General features: G+C 46.3%; 1 long non-coding RNA gene across 1 annotated transcript in view; it reads right to left on the minus strand.

The window, feature by feature from the left end:
• Positions 1–487: 487 nt before the first annotated feature.
• Positions 488–18,721, minus strand: part of LOC144167692 (uncharacterized) — a 67,927-nt gene continuing 49,693 nt past the window's right edge. Inside the window, exons 2-3 of the long non-coding RNA XR_013322093.1 lie at positions 16,983–17,086; positions 488–596 (exon numbers count right to left, since the gene is read on the minus strand). This is a non-coding gene — a long non-coding RNA (uncharacterized LOC144167692). The remainder of the gene's footprint in view (positions 597–16,982; positions 17,087–18,721) is intronic.

The raw sequence follows: 18,721 nt of genomic DNA on the forward strand, positions 1-18,721 counted from the left end.
TCGAGCTTTGCAGCCCACGTGCGGTTGTTCTTCTCTTCGAACGTGTGCAGCTCCCTACAAATACTCCCAGTAATTATTACTTTTTCCTCTCACTCTGCCAGACAGTGCAGTCTTTGTTAGCTGTGTCTAGACAGATTTGCTTGGCCTGTGCGCGACGTAGGTACACTTTCTCTTCGTAGAATGCCCGTTGCTTGGCGTCCAGCATTGACAAAGAAAATCTTTTATTTTTGAGGCTCATTCCTTGCTGAACTGGCTCAAAAAACTGAAAGTCTGTGTAATCCCTTAGAATCGGATAAACATGTTCTACGGAGAACATTGTGTCCATCACACGTTCTGCGTTGCTGCCATGTGGAGCAGCCCCCCTTGTCTTCCTCCGTCGTTGCTTATGCTTCGCAAGAGCACAATTCGGCGCTGCCTCTATGAGCTCCTTCCAGATGTCTTCTTGAACGTTCTGCGGAAATATGCTCCCTTCCCTGCGTTCAACGTGGCAGAATTCGTGGACTGGCCTGGGCTCGTACAGGGTGTTGACACTCACTCAGCCTCACTGCTGCTGAACATCTGTGCACGAAAGAGAGTCCAGACGTTCGGTGCTGACTCTGAAAAACATGAATAAAACCTTTAGTATCAAAGAACGCTGAGTTTAAAAACTCTGAAGTAATGAATTGGTACAAGTTGCCTTAATTTTGAGCCATAAAAATTATGACTGCGTGTAAATGTAAATAATTTTTTGTACTGCTTGCAATAAATATTATTTTACAACGCAGATGGAACAGGAGTCGGAAAAAACTGCTCGCAGGCAGCCTGACTAGCCCACCTAACCTATTAAATTTGGTTTAGCATAGGGTTCCCGTTCAATGCCCGGCACAAGCGGCGCCTACCTAAGATGCGGATGTCTCTGTGACAAATTAATCTGACAAAAAACGCCTTGACTGACCCAGTTCATGTAGGCGTGGACAGACACAAGCCCACGTGGCCTTTTTTTGTTACATCTTGTACGTGCTTATACCAAACACGCCTTTCTTTTCTTCCATGGGTGCCTTCTTTGTCTTTCCTCTCTTTACACCACGGCCCGGGGCATCTTGATATGGGAGGGTCTGTTTGTAGGTCGTTCCGTCTCATTAGCACCTTAAAAGTCCGAGTCAACATAACCCCACCTAGCTTTACCTAACGTTTCCTAACCTAAACGCAACCAGAAAGTAACTTAAACTACTTTAAACGTAACCTAAAACTAATCCAACGTAATCTGACTTAATATAACTAGAGTTTTCTTCAATTTTATTCATTCCAAACTGCGCGATGCGACGGAGCGACCTGCAAAAAGGCTCTCCTCCTGATATTAGCCCCACGAAGACTCTTTTCTACGTTTTCTCTCCAGACCGGAAGAATAAGAGAGGCAGATGCCAGGAAATGCCAACATCCAAACCACACACCCCCCTCCCCCACTCCCTACATTAGATGACCGCAAATATGGGCATCATCCTCGGCTGTCACTGGATTTGTATTAGGCATTAGCGTCATCGCATTTGTTGTTGTTTTCTTCAACGTATTTTCCAGGGGGAAATGGTTACTTTAACTCGTAAAGTGCCTCATCCCACCGGTTCAAATAAGTGGATGACAATCAAGGGGCACGTCAGGTTAATCACCATAAAAGCCTTGAGGGCGTCATAGCGGAAGACGTACAGACTCTGAATTTTATGTTGTGTGCTGTGTGCATGGCGAATGTTTGGTTGTCTAGCCTATGTACGACGCACACCAACTACACCACCTTGGCATTCTGAAAAATGGCTACAAAGCGAGTTGCAATGCATTGCTAATGGTAATGCAAGTTCCTGTGAGCAGCGGCAAGAAGAAAAAAACGTTTTTTTGTCTGCGTGCGCTCCCCATTCTGTCACTCCGCGTGGTTCAAGTAAGCGTACCGACGTCCGCGTCCCCAACTCATTCCCCTTCTCATATGGAGACTTGCCTTCATCACAAATGCGCAAGATTTTTAACCCCCAACAGTCCCTTCCTTCTTCTGTTTCTTGAAATCTAGGGTGATCATTGTGATGTGAGCCCCCACGCACAGACATCAGCAATGCATGTTGTGTTCAAACTTTCACTTTGCTCGCAAATAACCGTATTTGAGCCGGACAAGTATGATCTCGCGGTGGCCGTTGGAAAACCTCCCTCAGATGATAATACAATGAACCATCTCAAGACATTACGAAATTCGAAACGCAGCCGCTAAGCTTCTTTCATCGGACCTTAAATCACGCACTCCCCACCAACCGGCGCAATTAGGTTCCCGTTCTCACTTCGGTTTTCAGGCCATCGCTTTCGTATAAACATACTTACCACGAACATTGAGCCCTCACGCAAAATCTTGTCCGAAAAAATGGAAGACATGATAGCGAAAACATCGCGCGAGAAACTCTGAAAATCGCCCTCGTCAGTTCATTGTGCAAGAGCTGTCACACGTACCTCTTAATTAAGCATTGGGGATGAAAAATCTCTTTCAGTTCCTCTACTACCACAGGCGGCGCTTTTGGGTTAAAAATCCCCCCCCCCCCCAAAAAAAAAAGAAAAAAATTGCATTTCCACCGACCAGCTGGTTCGAACGACGTGGCACTTTTTCTTAGGTTTCCATTACCCCGTAATTCTTTTTTTTTTACCAGAGGGTCATGCTTGCCTGGTGAGGTACAAAGAAGAGAGTGGATAAAACTGAAACTGTCCCGCCACCACCACTTCTAGGTCGCCCTAAAGTCCGCGCAGGAGCCGTAGTACGAAGCAAGGCGATTTACGTCCATTCCCTTATTAAGAGGAACGAAAACGCTAAGAAAAAGCGAAATAGAAGTACTTGAAGAAGGTCGAAAACGTCTTTTTTTTTTTTAATAACAGGGTTTCTGCTTCCCTCCAAATGGCCCTTAGGAAAAGAAAATGACTGAGGTTTGAAGAGAGAAATAATGAGGGATTGTTAAGGTTCATATCGAATGAAGCCGGTCGAGGCGGGCACTCTGACGAATAAGCAACTCGCAAAGACTAGAGCTTATAGGCATGCAGGCGGGTTTTAGGCGTACCTAAATGGCTAAGAAATTTGTGTAGTGCATGAATACTTAAAAAAGGAGTATCTCGCCCCGACATCCTCAAGAGTGACGTCTCCACGGCACGGTGCAACGCTGTAGCAGCGAAAAAAATCTTGTCCTTACAGCAACAATGTTTCATTGCTACTTCGTTGCTTGAAACAGACGGGGACAGCTCTTCATGTCTGTGCATATACATTTCCTATTTAGCTTGTACTCGGAAATGCCCTCAATACTACTTTAGTTTACTTGTTGCTTCGAAGGCAACTTTAGCTTTGTTCTTTGAATATCGAGGACACCACAGATACTCTTGTGACGAAGGGAAAGAATGGGTGCGTTTGGGCGGCATTTTTGAAGCATGTTTTCGGGGACAAAGCAAATACATGCCTAAGGTATACTGTTTCACCGACAGTTGTTTTGCTGATGCCAAACAAAGTTAATTTACGCAGCGTAATAGCCCCAATAGCGTGCGAGCTGAATAAATAAAAATGCATGAAAAAGAGAAGTCACCCCCCGTATCCAACATTTTTACCCTCATGTCTATTTACACTTTCTTCATGTAAAAAGAGAAATCGCGCAAGATATTTCAACATCGCCGGAGGTAAATTATAACTTCCCTGCGTCATTTACGTGAGCCTTGTTCTAGTATTATGATTGCGGATCAAGGACGCAGTTATATGAGCAAACCCACACAGTAAAAATGCCCAGAAAGACAAAAATCGTTGATGTGTCCAATATTATTCCGCTAAGTATGAGTGAGGAAAAAACTTTTGCTTCCGTACTATACCACCTCCTTGCTTACTCATCTGGGTATGTATAACAGCGAGGTTTACCAAAGAACCGCTGTCGTACGCAGACCTAAAGGCAGACAAACGGCTTACACCAGTACATTAGGCTCTGCCGGGCGCCCAAAGACCTGCGACGCACTGAAAGATACATACCCGCCAAGGGCGAGCGCGCTTGATAGGAGACTCGAATCGCGGGATCGCCATGTAGGGAGTCGTCTTTCCCGTCGCATATGAGATCATTGCAGGCCGCGCGCTGGCCCCATTACATATGAGCAGCGCCGGAATCGAAATTCGCGAGGGGGCCGGGAACGCTAATGCTCCGAAGAAGCAGCCACTCGCGCGGCTGAATGTGTTGAAAGCGAAATGCCCTCTTCCGCCCACATCCGCGTAGTTCGTGATATTTTAATGCACTAGCTCATTTCAGCGACACTGGCCTCGAAAAAAACTCCATGCCCTCCTGTCCATATAAGCGCGGCAGATTTCACTCGGTATCTACCGTTATAATGCGGATTTCTAAAAACAAACCCTTTGATGCTAAGGAAAACCCTGTGATGGCGTCCAGTTTGATATCTCTTTAATAACTGGTTAATCATAGTGTGGGTGTAAAAAAAATTCGTGCGCTTCTAATTCAGGTATATGCAATTCTAGAAGAGGCTGTGGTCCCGGGCAAATCACTGCAACCTGCGCTCTAACATTGAAGCAAACTACACTACGTTTGTCCATTATAACTGCACCGAGTAGCACGACGCGTTTCTGGTGAATATTCAATTGAGAGCGAAGCTGCGAAAAGTGTGGGCTTTCTCGTGTCACTCCAAGCTTTCACGTGTATATGATCCTACGGCAGCATTATGATACCGTATAAGATAGCCGTGAATCAAGATATTTAATTAACGTATACTAAAACAAACTATACGGTTGTTTCGCTGTTAAAACTGCTCTAATAACCGTGCTTGGTTTCCTCTCACACATTGCTACGCGATTACCAATCGCAGATTTAGTCGAGCATGCCTCTATTCCTCGCAAGGTACCGCAATGGGAAGGTGAGCCACCAGCTCATCGTTCCACTCAAAAGAGGGCGGCAGCACGCCTGCGCCACTAACGCGCCCGATCAACGATCCTGCTCTGTGTACGCGGACGCTTCCGGGCGTGAAGACAATAAGCAGAGAAAGCTCGTGGTCGTTACCGAACACGGGACCCACACTGGTAGGCAATCGTGCTATCACCATGAACTGCACCTCACGCAGATGGAGCTGAGCACCATTTCACGCGCCACCCTCAGCGTACACGTGGAAGCCGCACGAGTATATACAGTCCAAAAGAATCCCTGCCAACGGATGCACAGATTGCAGAGAACTTACCGCCCAGCTTTGATAGGCAAGCACCGTTGTCGCTTTCGCCTTGCTGACTGAGCGCGAGTCCTACACACTTCTCACCGACCTGAACGTATGCGCCTATACTGGGTGCCGAGACACGCGGGAAGTTTCGCAAATGAGCGGGCCCGCGGAAGAGCGAGCGGTGCAGAAGCCACTCCCCTTTCAACACCTACTGACGCTATGCCAGGAGATCGCACCAGACACGCGAAACAACGCAACTTTCCGCCCTATACTCTATCCGAGAACAGCAAATTCTAACCTAAAGGCCTGCCCCTCATCTAGAAGGCAAGAACCGGCGCCGTGCTGACTGCGGACGAGAAACCGAGCATTACGCAAAAATGGCCTACCACTCCACGGATAAGACCGCCGCCAAAGACCTAAAGCAAGAAGCACATGCTGCAACCAAAAATTTTCGCCAGACGTGAAACACTTATAAGGGCAGTATGCTTCACAGGCTGAGGACGCACACGATTGGTGGGTAGAGACATTGACGTTTCATTATAGCGCGGCTACGCCAATCACGGCGCAGGCTCATGTGCGCCGCACAGGAGGCCCCAGAAGAGCGCGAGGCATTGCGCAATGTCAGTGGCGATCGAGAGAGACGCTGCGCGTGATGACAAGTGTACACTACTGGGGAAGGAGGCGACGAGGTGAAGACGAACGCAAATGGGGGCTGCGCAAAGCAGAAGGTGGGAAATTCAGTGTACAAAAACCCAACTTACAACTATTACTATAGAGTTAGCTTCGCCTCTAAACACAAGTGCATTGCTGGGAAGGCATCTGTCAGGGGTCCAATTTCAGCTTCCTTATATCAAAATAGGAAAGCACTAGGGCCTTTTCTATTTTCAGTGCAGGGAACTTTAGGGTCGCGCCGTGTTGTCGTAGCTCGCTTTCTGGATCCAAGTAGAGCCGCTGTCGTCGGGGCGCAACCCAGAGGCTTCAAAAGACAAGCGGTTTATATAGTCATAAGCGTTCGAAACTCGCGAACCGTTGGCGCTTGTCATACATCTCCCCATTTTTTAGTGCAAAGAAAACAGTAGGTACATTTGAGGCCAAATATACGCAATTAACCAGCAGCGCCCGGGTTGATTTAGTTAGGAATGCTCGTTGTGTTGGTTATTGAGGTAGTAAGCGAAAAAAAAAGTGGCAGTGCAACGCCGGCACGTGCGAGAGGAAAAGCAAGCACAAAAATAACAGAACTCCTGCTGACGCAATTTCAGGCAGGGGCCACGCGACCACCTCAAAGCCGGGAAATTTCATTTGCATTGGGTGGTAGCAGTAAGCGGATAACGGCGCTACAGCCCATTATGGCGAATCACTGCTCTGCACTTCTGACAGCTTTCACAATGAGTAGAACGGCCTTAATTTTTATGAATATTTTTATACGCTAAAAATAGTTGGAATACGCTCGGTCTGTCACCGGAGGTGATCTGCTGTATCCTAACCATAGACAGCTTCCTGTGAAAAAAAAAAGAAACCTCTACAGCTATGTCATGCCAGGAGCGATGCAGATACATGGGAAGAAGGCAACATAGAGTTTTAGCTTACCGTGTGCACCGTGTTACCGTGTGTACCATGTGTACCAGGACCCGAATACGCAGGCGCGTGCGAGTCAGCGGAACTAAGCCACCCTGCCGGAATGATTGCGCACATGCCCTGTCGGGTCCCGGTACGCACGGTATGCTAAAACTCTCTAATGTTTGGGGTGCTAAACTTGATAGCGAGTCCTTCATGGTCTGTCGTCAGGATGGGTGACGAGACACCATGACGCCACTTGCAACGCCGCTGCATGGCCATACCTCTGCTGCCACCAATCTCCCATAGTCTTCGCTGCCGGCTCATCGCTCGTTCAACGAGCTGCCCCGATTATCCCCGCTACCTGCGAAGGTTCCTACCTCGCGCACGCTGCGAAACCTCAGCGGCGTCTCCCACGACATTAATCACCGCCTGTGACATGAGAGATTGCTGCATCTTTTCCTTCTAGAAGGCTATTTTCTCCGCGTCGTTTTTGGCTTCTTGTCACGCATAAATGCTCAATGTATTCGTTCCCACCAAAACCAGTGTGGCAATCTCTTAGTCCGGCGTCCGTTCTGCTAGCGGTGATGTCTCCCGTCTCCTCATAATATCACATCCTCATCAGAGCTGTCCTGAAATAAATAGTATGACATTAGACTGCTCAGACGACGACATAACCATTATCTCAGCAGGTAGCATATTTTCGTGCGTAAAACCCGCCCCTGCATATAGCCCGCACCCCCACTTTCAGCCCGCCGGAAAAGAAAAAAATTCCTCGCGTATTGCCCGCAAATTTGTTACACGAAAGGCTGCACCAAAGCTACTGCTCAAGCAACACATCGCATACTATGTAGACAGAAAAGGCGTATATTTAGCAAGTAGAATACACTGACTGCTAAGCGAAAGTCACAATTCACTAATAAAATTCAGTTGTTAGAACGCGCTCGTCCTTGTTTTTTCTTTCTTGTCCTTGTATGTTTTGCTCAATCGCTACCATGGAAGGCTTTGTAAGTGTTACTGCGTAGGAGCTTCACGGCACAACGCGCATTGCCATGGAGCTGTACTAAAGGAAACACCCCGCGTTTTGTCCGCACCCCTACTTTGCCACTAAAATTTTCGCATTTTTGGTGCGGGTTATACGTGCGAAAATACGGCATCATGGCAAACTATCAGCCGAAGTTCTAGTACAAACAATTTCAAGCTGCTACTCTTGGGCCAATCCAGCCGCCGCCGTGTATCGGAGAGCCCCATGCTTTTCTGCGAGGACATAGTCCTTCCAAATTTTATTATGCTTATGAATTCAGAAGAGGAGGAATAAATGCCTGTTGATTCCTATAAAAGGAAAATTGAGCGCTGGATGATCTTCATTGTAGTAGCGTTTTTCATTCAGGGTGGGTGGCGTCCCTAGTCCAGGATGCCATGGCCCTCAGCTGCTTGTCTGGCCAGGCTGCGCTGGTCATCGAGGACCTCGCTGGACAGCAGGGCCTCCCACTGCTCCGTTGATGGCGCCAGGACCTCCGGGAGTTCATTCACACCCTTGCACTCCCACACCATGCGGTAGTTAGTGTTGGGGGTGCCGCAGAATTGACAGTCGTAACTGTACAGACTGGGATGAATCATGTGCAACTGTGAGACGGGCGGGAAAGGCTTAGTTTGGAGGCTTCTTAACTGCGTTGCTTCTTCTTTGGTGAGTTGTGGACGAGGAGGTGGATATTTCCGTCTGCCCAATCTGTAATGTTCCATAATGTCCCTGGTGTGTCGTGGAGTAGGTGGTAACATCGGCGGGGGAGTGAAAAAACTTATTTCGAACATAAAAACAATAGGACTTTGTTTCTTGCACTAGTAGGTACTAAACGCCCCGCTCAATACAATTATAAATATAGTCAAACTTATATTCAACGCGCATTGGCAATTAATTTCGTAACACCATTCTATTGCTATTTTCACCAATCGAGTGAGCAGGGTTAAGTCTCAATAAATGTTCAAGGTATTTATTTTTGTTTTTACGGAATAAACGTGCCTGCGGGACCAGAAGTTCACGGAGTGGGCCATGTAACGAGGCATGGGTAATTAATCATGCAAATTAAGGATAATTGATGTATTTCAGCGCATCAACCCTGCCAAACTGATCAGTTTGATTGACAGACCACTCATGGGCGTTGCAAGCTGACGGAAGTTTATCTCCAATAATTTAGACGGTGCGCTCATGAGTCACTGTTTAGATCAACGTCTCGAAGCTTCCATAAACTGCATATTCCAACAAGAAATACAAGTTCATATGGTTCAGGCTCATTCCTAATAACAATTAAAAGCCTAATTGGGTGGGGTTTAACCTAGAACTGTTTTTGAAGTCCATTGCAGATTGTCCGCGGAAAATTCAGCACAGCCGCAATCAATAAAGGTTCCTTAAATTGTCTCCAGCACATTACAGAGGCGACAGGTAATTGGCAGCTGAAATATTCGTCGCTTGTGAAGCCACACTAAGGCGGGTGAAGTATCACGGTGCAATTGCGACCCCGAGTCCACACCGATAACAAGTTAAAATTGGAAGGTTTACAAACTTCGAAAGTCTGTGGCCTGTTTTAAGGACCAAGAACGGGAGTCTCAGTTTTGTCCATTTCATGTGCGTTTCAAAGTGCCCATTTCGAGCGATCCCTGACCGGCTGAATGGTATGCAGTTGGAGAAGGCGCGACGTCGGTTCTTGTATATGTCATTGGCCTGATGCTTCGCAACTGCGATGACGTCACGACTTAAATGGGCCCGAAATGGAAGCTTTTTCTTCAACTTCCTGGAAAAAGCCTAAGCAGAGGCAGTCTCTAGATATCTTCAATGTGTGTCTCAGTTCGTTTCATCTGTATTTCGGCTTTATCTTCATGCCGAAGACTATTCGGGTATTAATAATTTACCTCCCAAAACTTGGGCCACAATGACCGCAGAAAAAGGTACGTGTTCTTTTCTAGAGGTGTATTTTTATAACTACGATGAAGAAACAGGGCTTGAATACTCTTCATTCATAGAGGGACATAAAATGGTCTTAGCGGGCAAGAAAAAATAAAACAGTGCACTTGCAACCCGGAAAACTACTACTTAAAATTCATTTCAAGCCGCCAAGGATTTCTCTCACTGAAATGACCGTGCGTGACTTATACCGATTAAGAAAAAAAAAAGCTATGAGCTGGACTGGAACCATGCATTTTATTCCAGTGTGAGCCGGCGCATAATCAGTAAAGAAAAATGAAGAAACTGTGAGCCAAGGAAGAAAAGCAACTTAGATAATAATCCCCGAGCCCCTAATATCATATGAGCCGCCATCTTCCACGCTGAAGAAGCACCTTAATCCCTAAATCCGCGTGCAGGTTTTTTTTTTCTTCTTCTTCTTTGAGTGAGCCGTCGTAGTTTGGAGGTGGATGTTCGCAATTTGTTTTTTTTTTTTTTCACCCTCTATGTCTATTAGCTCTTTTTAATGGAATATAAAGGCGAGCGTTCTGAAGGAGCTCTCTATTCAGATGCTCAGAAAGCGCTGGAACTTCGCTTTCTCGGCAAGAGAAACGACAATTAATCAGTGCAATCTCGGACGCGCGAATGCCGGCGAAGGGACGTCAAAGGAGGCACAACACCGCATCCTTCAAGATATCGTTAGCACAACCAAGGTTTTTACATGTCCGTCCGAGCTTAATTTCCGCGGCTTCGAACGAAGATTGATGCAACGTGGGTGAAAGGGGGGATAAAAAATGGAAGTTTCAGCGTCTTTAATGATTGAGACAAACGTGTATAAAAGAAAAAAGAAAGGTGACTGATTGGACGTTCCAAGGGAACAGGGAAGTCGGTAAGTGTTTGAAGAGCCTTCAAAAACCGGCCACCATTTACGAGCCTGGTGAAAATAGGACACGGCGGGGATGTATGCTGACGCCTTTAGTAATAAAAAAAGTAAGCTTACATGAGGAACAAGGACCGAAGCGTCCGTATACAACGTTGTGAGCCGGCCTATTAAATGACTGATGGGACAGCCTGACCCATGTGGCACGAACTGCCTAACAGCCTTCGCTGGTTAACGACCGCTTGCATACCAGCCATTTCTCCTCACCTCTTGCCGACTAGTATTCCCGCGTATCATCTGAGGAACGGGTGATTATGGATGACCACGCGTCCTATGCTTTCTTCGTGTGGGGGTCACTTAGCTTCTTATAAATAAGCACGCCTTATGTATTTACATTGTCGTGCTTACGGGTCAAATAAAAATTACACCCATCTCCCCGAAGGGAACCATGAATAGGATGCGGAGCGTCATGGGGGTTCCGTTTGCGTTTCCGTTATGTTTGTTAGCCAAATTTGGTGGAAATGTAGTGAACCCCGTAATGCTCATATATCCTACTCATGGTTCCCTTCGGGGAGATGGGTGTAATTTTCCTTATTGCATGCGTATATACGCGAGTGAGACGAGATTGAAGTGGTATTTAAAGGTCTTTATTTAGGTTTGCACGTCTTCTTACTTTGAGTATGAGGGCCTTATGGTCGCTGAAGTGCACAGTCAGTGGATCTCGTAGCAGCGGTTGTATGCAGTCGTCGCCGTTGCAGTTGGTAAAGACGAGATCGATACACGTTCCGTGGATTGTAGTTGGGTGTAATTGCTGTTAGTGTTTGCGCTGATACTCTCACTTAATTGCTTCAGCACACTCACTGACGGGGCTGCTGCTTCCATCCTACTTCATCTGATGAATCACGGAGTCAAGCGCAATCACAACCGGAGTTGTTGTTGTTGTTGTTGTTCCTCTTCTATGGCACGTACCCACGTGGGGGATTGGCCAAGAAACGGTGGTGTGCGGACGCCGGACCACCGCCGACGCCGCGGGACATACACCCGAGCATAAGACGCTCCGCATCTAAAACATCGGGAAACGCCGCTTATGCGCCTTCTGCGTTGGACTGCAAGGACGATAAACAACGTAGTTTAAGGCGAAGCAGGCGAAGGCGCGCAAATTTATTAAACCGGCTAACTACTTACGAAATTTGGCGTGCAATGTTACCTCACCTGACAAATGGTTCAGTTTGAAGTAAAAGGCAAGAGCTCGTTGAGTTGTGTTCTCACGCGCTACAGTTGAAAACTAACCGTAAAGCTGAGATTGATGCGTTAAAACTGAATAAAAAGAGCTAGCAGTCTTTTCAAACGAACGCGCTACGCCTTCAACTCTGCTGCTACATAGCCGCAGTAAGAAGACAAGGGCACACTTTCTTAGGAATTACGTTCTAAAGGCTTTAAACAAAAGCGGCTTATTTCTTCGCGGGCGTATTTATTCGCCCGATAAGGGATTTTAAAACATGTGACTTTTCATATTTTCCCCCTCATTAATTTTTGCATGAAACTGCGTCTCTCAACCATCCCTGTTCTCCGCCTGCTTAAGATATACAATCTAAGGCAGGGAAACATGCCTAGGGAGCCCGTACCATAAGTGCACCGAGAGCTTCTCGGCCGGAATAACGCTGGGAGAGATTGGTGAGCTCACTTCCCAAGCTCGGTTCCCCAGCCCACTTGAGCATTAGAAATCAACTATATAGAAACTGTTGCTTCCTTTTTTTTCCGGTTATTTGCTCGCTCTTTCTCAAATTTAACTAAAATGTACAGAGCACACTTTTTCTGATGACGGGGCATGCAAGCACAAAATGTGTTTTAGTACTGAAGGAGCAATGTTTAGCTTTAAAAGCAGAAATATGCCCCTTTTTAGCCCTCTGTTTATCCTTTCTAACAGAAAAAAAAAATTTTTTTCAGGTACGTATAGTTACAGGGTTTGCTCTGCGAACCTCAGTCAGGTACGATATCAATGCTCGTCCTCTGACTGGGGTAGAGAAAGGTAACGTCTACAAAATGACACGCACATATGCGCCCACGCGCGCCCACGCACGGACAACTAAATGTTGCTTTGCGATTGACTAAGGTTTTGCTTTGCAAACATGCGAATCTAATGAATTGTCGTACCTTTTCCCCGCCCTGAAGCAAAGATCATTGTCCACTGAAACTCGTGTATCTCGTTTCTACTCAAACTCGTCCTTTTCTTTTCTTTTTTCTGGTAATAGACTTTGGTGCTCTGCTAACCTATAAAACTGCCACAGAGTAATTAAAATCAGTTTGTTTAATAGGTCGCATCGATCTTTAAAGGGAAAGTAGACGTTTTTATTCCTTGCACGCCACGCTAATGGCCTGGTGGGGCAAAAGTGACCTATATTCGATCGGAATAAAGATGTGATTAGATCAGCCTTTTTACGGGCAGTGTGCAAAAAACAGCGTGTGTATGCCATAGCGTGGGGTTTGCTTTCCAAGACGCTGTTACATCAACTTAGTCCACCCTAGAGAGAGAGAGAGAGAGTATTAAAGAAGGAAATGCAGAGAGAGAGGGAGAGAGAGAGAGAGAGAGAGAGAGAGAGAGAGAGAGAGAGAGAGAGAGAGAGAGAGAGAGAGAGAGAGAGAGAGATCAAACTTTATTTAAAGCGGCCCATGTCCGGGGTGCCGAAAATGGGGTCGCGGTTTGCCAACATGCGTACTGGACATGTTACTCTACAGGGAGGGGAATGGGCAAAAGATAGATGAGTAGTAAAAAGAGGAGTAATAGATGAAAGGAGAAAAAAAAGGCGAAAAAAAAAGAGATAAGGTCATATAGAGGGACATGTGATGTAGCGAAGACTGTCCGCGTAAGGGGGGCTATAAAGTCTCAGCTCAGCGCAATTGGCCAGGGTGAAGACATGTCATCTTCACGCCTAATTTCTTCTTTTCTGTGGGTTTAGTAAGGCAGACATTATTTTTTAATGTCCTGACTATGCACAATACCGTAAGGGCCGGATTCTAAGCGTCTAGGGATTCGAAAGTTCGTGTCTGCAAATTTCGAGCAGAATTGTGGTTGCTTTTAAGTAATTCGACATTGCTGTTGGCCAATTTTTTTTTAACTTCTCGCGTTAAAGTAGTTCAACGCGTTTTTTTTCTTTCGGTGACGAGCCATCTTTTCATTGCAACTGTCAGTGTTATAGGCGCATGCCTACAGCAGCTTTTTGTTACAATGTCCCTTCACTTGGCTCAGGATAGTAGGTGGTTTATTACGTTTCTCATTTTCTCAAGAAAAAAAGTTGTATAAATACAGAAAGTAATTTTGCGAGGAATTTTGTCCATTGCACGTTTTTAGTGAACCATTTTTTTACGCTCCCGGCAACGTCCCTACTCAATCTCTCCTCCGCATTCCGAGCACGTCATGCGGCGAAGTCTTCTTCGCAGGCGCCTGCTCTGGTAGCGCGTGCGTTGAAGCTCCGCAGTGGGGCTGAAAGTGGATTGCGGGTCGCCAAGCGTCGCAGTGGGATTAATCGTCATCCTAATTAAGCGGCGGTCATTCCGGATTGTAAAAAAATGAGGTACGTGTTGGCCGACCGAACGCGGTTTCGAGTGATTGCTATCCCCTTCCATCCTCCCTACAACGAGGCGAAATAGCGGTCAAAACATGAAACTAAAGATAACCGAAATGTCATAGCAGTGCAACAACAAAGAAAAAGATGGCGCCCTGATATGTTCCTTTCAACTGGTTTTCAAGACGCAAGATCTGCGGACTGCTTCGCACGCCGCCTCTATTGTGTCCACTACACTAATGAACTGAAGAAAACTACCAACTAAGCGGAAGATCCTTGGGTGCTATAAATGTCATCGCTTTGCAACTCATTAGCGAAGAGCCCATCTCCTAGACAGATATTACTTACTGCTATTTGAGATCGCTTTCTTTAGAAAGCTTCTTTCGAAAATGGCATGGCAAACCGCTTGAATCTAGGGGGTAACTGCGCTTCGCGAATCCTAATTGGCAAGTGCGACATCCGCGCGCAAGGTCAACGGCATGTTTTAAAGTTGACGGAGGTTGTGCGAGTTCTAATGTCAATAATCCAGATGTCGCTTGCATCCCAGATATGTCTGAGAGGAGCGGGTAGCCACTAGAAGTACAAAGACTGACGAATAATCTATCCACGAAGTCAAGCTCTCACATACGTGTGGGTACATTGCGATGGCGTGCTAGCATTGAGACCTCCGCGAAATTAAACCCACTTAATAAGCCGAAGTCTCGGCTAACTGAAGCCGGTGTAAATAATTTCATCGCTTTTTCCGAGTCACAACGTGTAGACAGAAATCACTCCACACAGACCGCACGAGGGGGCAATAACTGTTGGGAGGAATTATTTCGGCGGCCTCGAGAACCCGAGCACGCCCGACGAGCCGTTTAGCAGGAGGCCGCGTACCGCCTGGGAATGGAGCACCTACTACCATACATCAGGTTATTTAGGGTGTCGCTGTTGCTCCGTTTAAGCATGTGAAAATTTTGAAAAGTACCGTCCTATCCCTCACAGGCTTTAGGTGAAGGCCGGAGTAGGTACCCTATACGGAACCAACATAACGTTTTACACTCAAAACAAGCAAGAAAATTAGCCCAGATTTACTGACTTAACGTCGCAAGCACTGATGTTACCAGCGAAGCTGCCTTGCGTTTCGTATTCGCAAGGTTAATCTTTATAGGACTTCTGAAAGCCATCTGATCGATTCCCCGTTCACGCCGATTCATTATTGCCCTGTTCTACTGCTCGCGCCATCTGCTGGAACCTTTTGATACTTTTCACCTTGAGACCACGGCCGGGCTAGAGAGCGAGCGGCGCGCGCTTTCATCGCGCCGCTCCCTCTCTAGCCCGGCCGTGCTTGAGACACTGCTACAAGGGGGCGCTGCGAGCGCATATGGTTTTGTTTTCTTTCTTCGGCGTATTGTTCATTTTCTATTACAAATATACAGCAGTATTTTTCTTAAAAGAACAACACAAATATTACTTATATATTGATGTCTTGCCTCAAATATCTTATTGCATTTCTATTGCTCAACAATGGTGACAAGTTTAAACATTGCTACCAGATTTAGTAGGTTAGAAGAGGCCTGGTTATATAAGCGTCTCGTTCCAGCATTATTTTAACTTGCTGCATGTGTGTTTGGCGCCTGCTCTCTTCTCGCTAGGCTACGCACTTTCCACGCCGCTGCGGTCGCTTTAGCCCATTTGGTCTCATGAAAAACCTGGACCAAGAATAGCTTCGCTGTGACCTACGTGTCTAACTTTCACTTTAGTAGCATGGCGTTGTGGTTCTCCCTTATTCCCGAACGGTCTTACAAGACTGCTTATAAAAATCTCCACCCATTTTACGTAAATATTTGAACAGGCTAGACATGTTTTTGGGGCATTTACGACATAAATACAGTCGTTTATTTAACTGCGTACAGCGCTGCTAAAGTCTGCCACCAACCTGCTGCGGCCGTACAGCGCTTGAGGCATTGTGCGCCTACACTGCCGGACATCAGGCATTCGACTGCAGGCCGTGGTGGAGGTTTTAATTATGCCCGCAAAGAGGAAGGAAACCCGCGTGTTCCGAGGTTTTCGCGCACGGCAAATCACCACAGGCAGAATAAATTATTTCGCAGGTTATAGGCTACGGTGCACACCACGGCCTAGCTGCTGCTTCGCTACCAAGACCTTAATTTTTGATTAAGCAATCTAATGGTGAGATATAACCTTGGCTGAAACTTGTTCTTCGCGTCTCTACGTGAGCTCAGCACAACATTGCACCAAGCATGCTCTTTATAATTCACGGAAATGTTTAGCGTGTAAACTGGGCTTTGGGAACCTTCGGTCACCGGCGCTTTTTGAGCTGCAGTGGTTTTTCCTGGTGAAACCACCGCTGGCATCATCAGTGTACCTTCCATAATAGCGAGCTTGAACGCGAAGCGCATACGTATAGGCAAAACCCTCCAAAACTACTAACCCTGGGGGTACGGTTCGCACATGTCAACAGTGCTCAGCGCCGAGAGCTTTGGGTAGATTTAAGGCATAATACAAAAATATATAAATAATATTTGAAGTGTTCGTTTAATCAAAGTCTTAGACTCTGGTTTAATTAAGAAATTCCTTCAGAATGGTATTCATGTATCAGAGCAAAAGCAACAAAGAAGGCTGCCTAGCGCCGTCGCGAGCAGCACCGAACAGAACACGTCGGCTGGGCGCTCTGCTGCAATAATTCCCAAGTGCGCAAAGGTACCCTGAGTGGTTGTTTTGGTCACTGCTAAGGTTCCTAAATTTTGGTGAAATTTTTTTGCGAATCTATAGTTGTGGAGGAGGCTAGGGCTATGGCCCTAGGTTAATTCCCCGTGGCCCAGCATGGCGTCTCGGCCCGCCAGCTTTCCTGGAAGCAGCTTACCCTTAGAAGCATTCAAGCGACATGATGTAGAAAGCACTCTGGTGGCACTTGTCCCCGCAGGCGACGGGGTGATCCGAGAAAATTCCAGGCTCCGTGGAAAGCAGCTGAAACAGGTGAGCCAGCATTATATCGTGCCCTCGGTAGTAAGGCGATATGTCAGGGCAGCCTTGTTGTGCCCATCCAGACATATCGAGACTGTGTCGCGGATCTGCTGCGGTGCACATTTTTATTTATTTATTTATTTATTTATTTATTTATTTATTTATTTATTTATTTATTTATTTATTTTTATTATTTATTTATTTATTTATTTATTCTCAAGGCAAATGGGCATTACAGAGAGGGAGGGGGGGCGAACACTCTACAGGCAATGCAGCGGGAGTTCGGTTACACATAGGAAACTTATTTACATATTTGAAATATACACATCAACTATAAATATAAACAGCAACAAGAAAAAATTTATAAGGTGCATAAAACGTTTTTCACACTCGGAAACAACACAGCCGGATTTATATAAAATCGCGGAATACACGAGAAACAAAGAAAATTCAGGTAATATGGCCTTGAAATTGACTGGATTAATTATGGAAGCAATGCAGGTGGGGAGGTGGTTCCAGTCAGAGCTGGTTTTAGGAATGAATGAGTTGAAATGGTAGTCTGTACGGCATCTGGGTACGCCAACCTTGAACTGATGGCCGTGCCTTGTCGAGTGATAAGTGCCTTTGTTCGCGCCAGTGGCGTTCATTCCGCCGCACCTGGCTCGCGTGAAAGGCAATGTTCAGGACGTTGATCCAACCCAGACGCTTGAAGAAGTCGTAGATGAGTTGAAAATGGCACGTGTCACTGCAGTATACCGCTGCAGCAGAGTGGAGAATGGGAGGCCCATTCCTGCCGAATCAGTTACCATGACATTCGCAAGACTAAAATCTCCCCATAAGGTAATGACATGTCCCCTGGTGCATAGGGTACACCCTGTAGAGCTTAGGCCCTTGCAGTGCGGGAAGGATTGGAAATTCGTAGATTAGATCACGGGATCTAAGTCACATATTATGCGCGAAAAGTGGGGAGATAGTCATGGTAGGCAATCCTGCAGATCAGACATTGAACTCTGCTGTCTCTGTAAGGGAGTCCACGAAGCCGCCTATTCCAACCGCCTGGCTATTTATCGGGAATGCTCCCTGTCAGAGATAATAGAAAAAACCGTTGCTCTAGGTTTGAGACCTCAGCGGTATTAAAAAGTCGTTCCCAGGGATTTGCGGCAGCACTTCACAAAGAAAGTGCAGCTGCTGATGCCGCGTTCCCAGCCACTCTAACCCCAGTAGTAGAAAATTCCGTCGCACACGTGATGCACCAAGTGGCTGCTCCGCTTACTGAAACTCTTCTCATCTTGACCCATATAACCTACCTTCTTGCGACAAAGTTTCGACGTTTCGACATTTAAGCAAAACATATAATTTTGCACTGTTACAGTATTCCGCGCGAGTTCTGGAAGTCTCTGAATTGTTAGTTCATAATTTCGCACACAAAAAATAATGAAATCAAATGCCTCAAACTCTGCTTGCTTTTTTTTTTTTTTGTTCAAGCTGGCGTAATATTTCTGAAATTTTTTGTTTCTAATTTCTAACGTGAACTGGACTTCATCTGTAGTGTCAAGAATGTAGACCCGGTACAATTTGCCGTAAACTGACGGGAATGTTTCCCAACAGTTTCTGTTTCGAAACGCAGACCACCGATTA

Source organism: Haemaphysalis longicornis, unplaced genomic scaffold (assembly GCF_048455015.1).
Source record: "Haemaphysalis longicornis isolate Haplotype H1 unplaced genomic scaffold, Haemaphysalis longicornis Haplotype H1 scaffold_2, whole genome shotgun sequence".
Taxonomy (NCBI): domain Eukaryota; kingdom Metazoa; phylum Arthropoda; class Arachnida; order Ixodida; family Ixodidae; genus Haemaphysalis; species Haemaphysalis longicornis.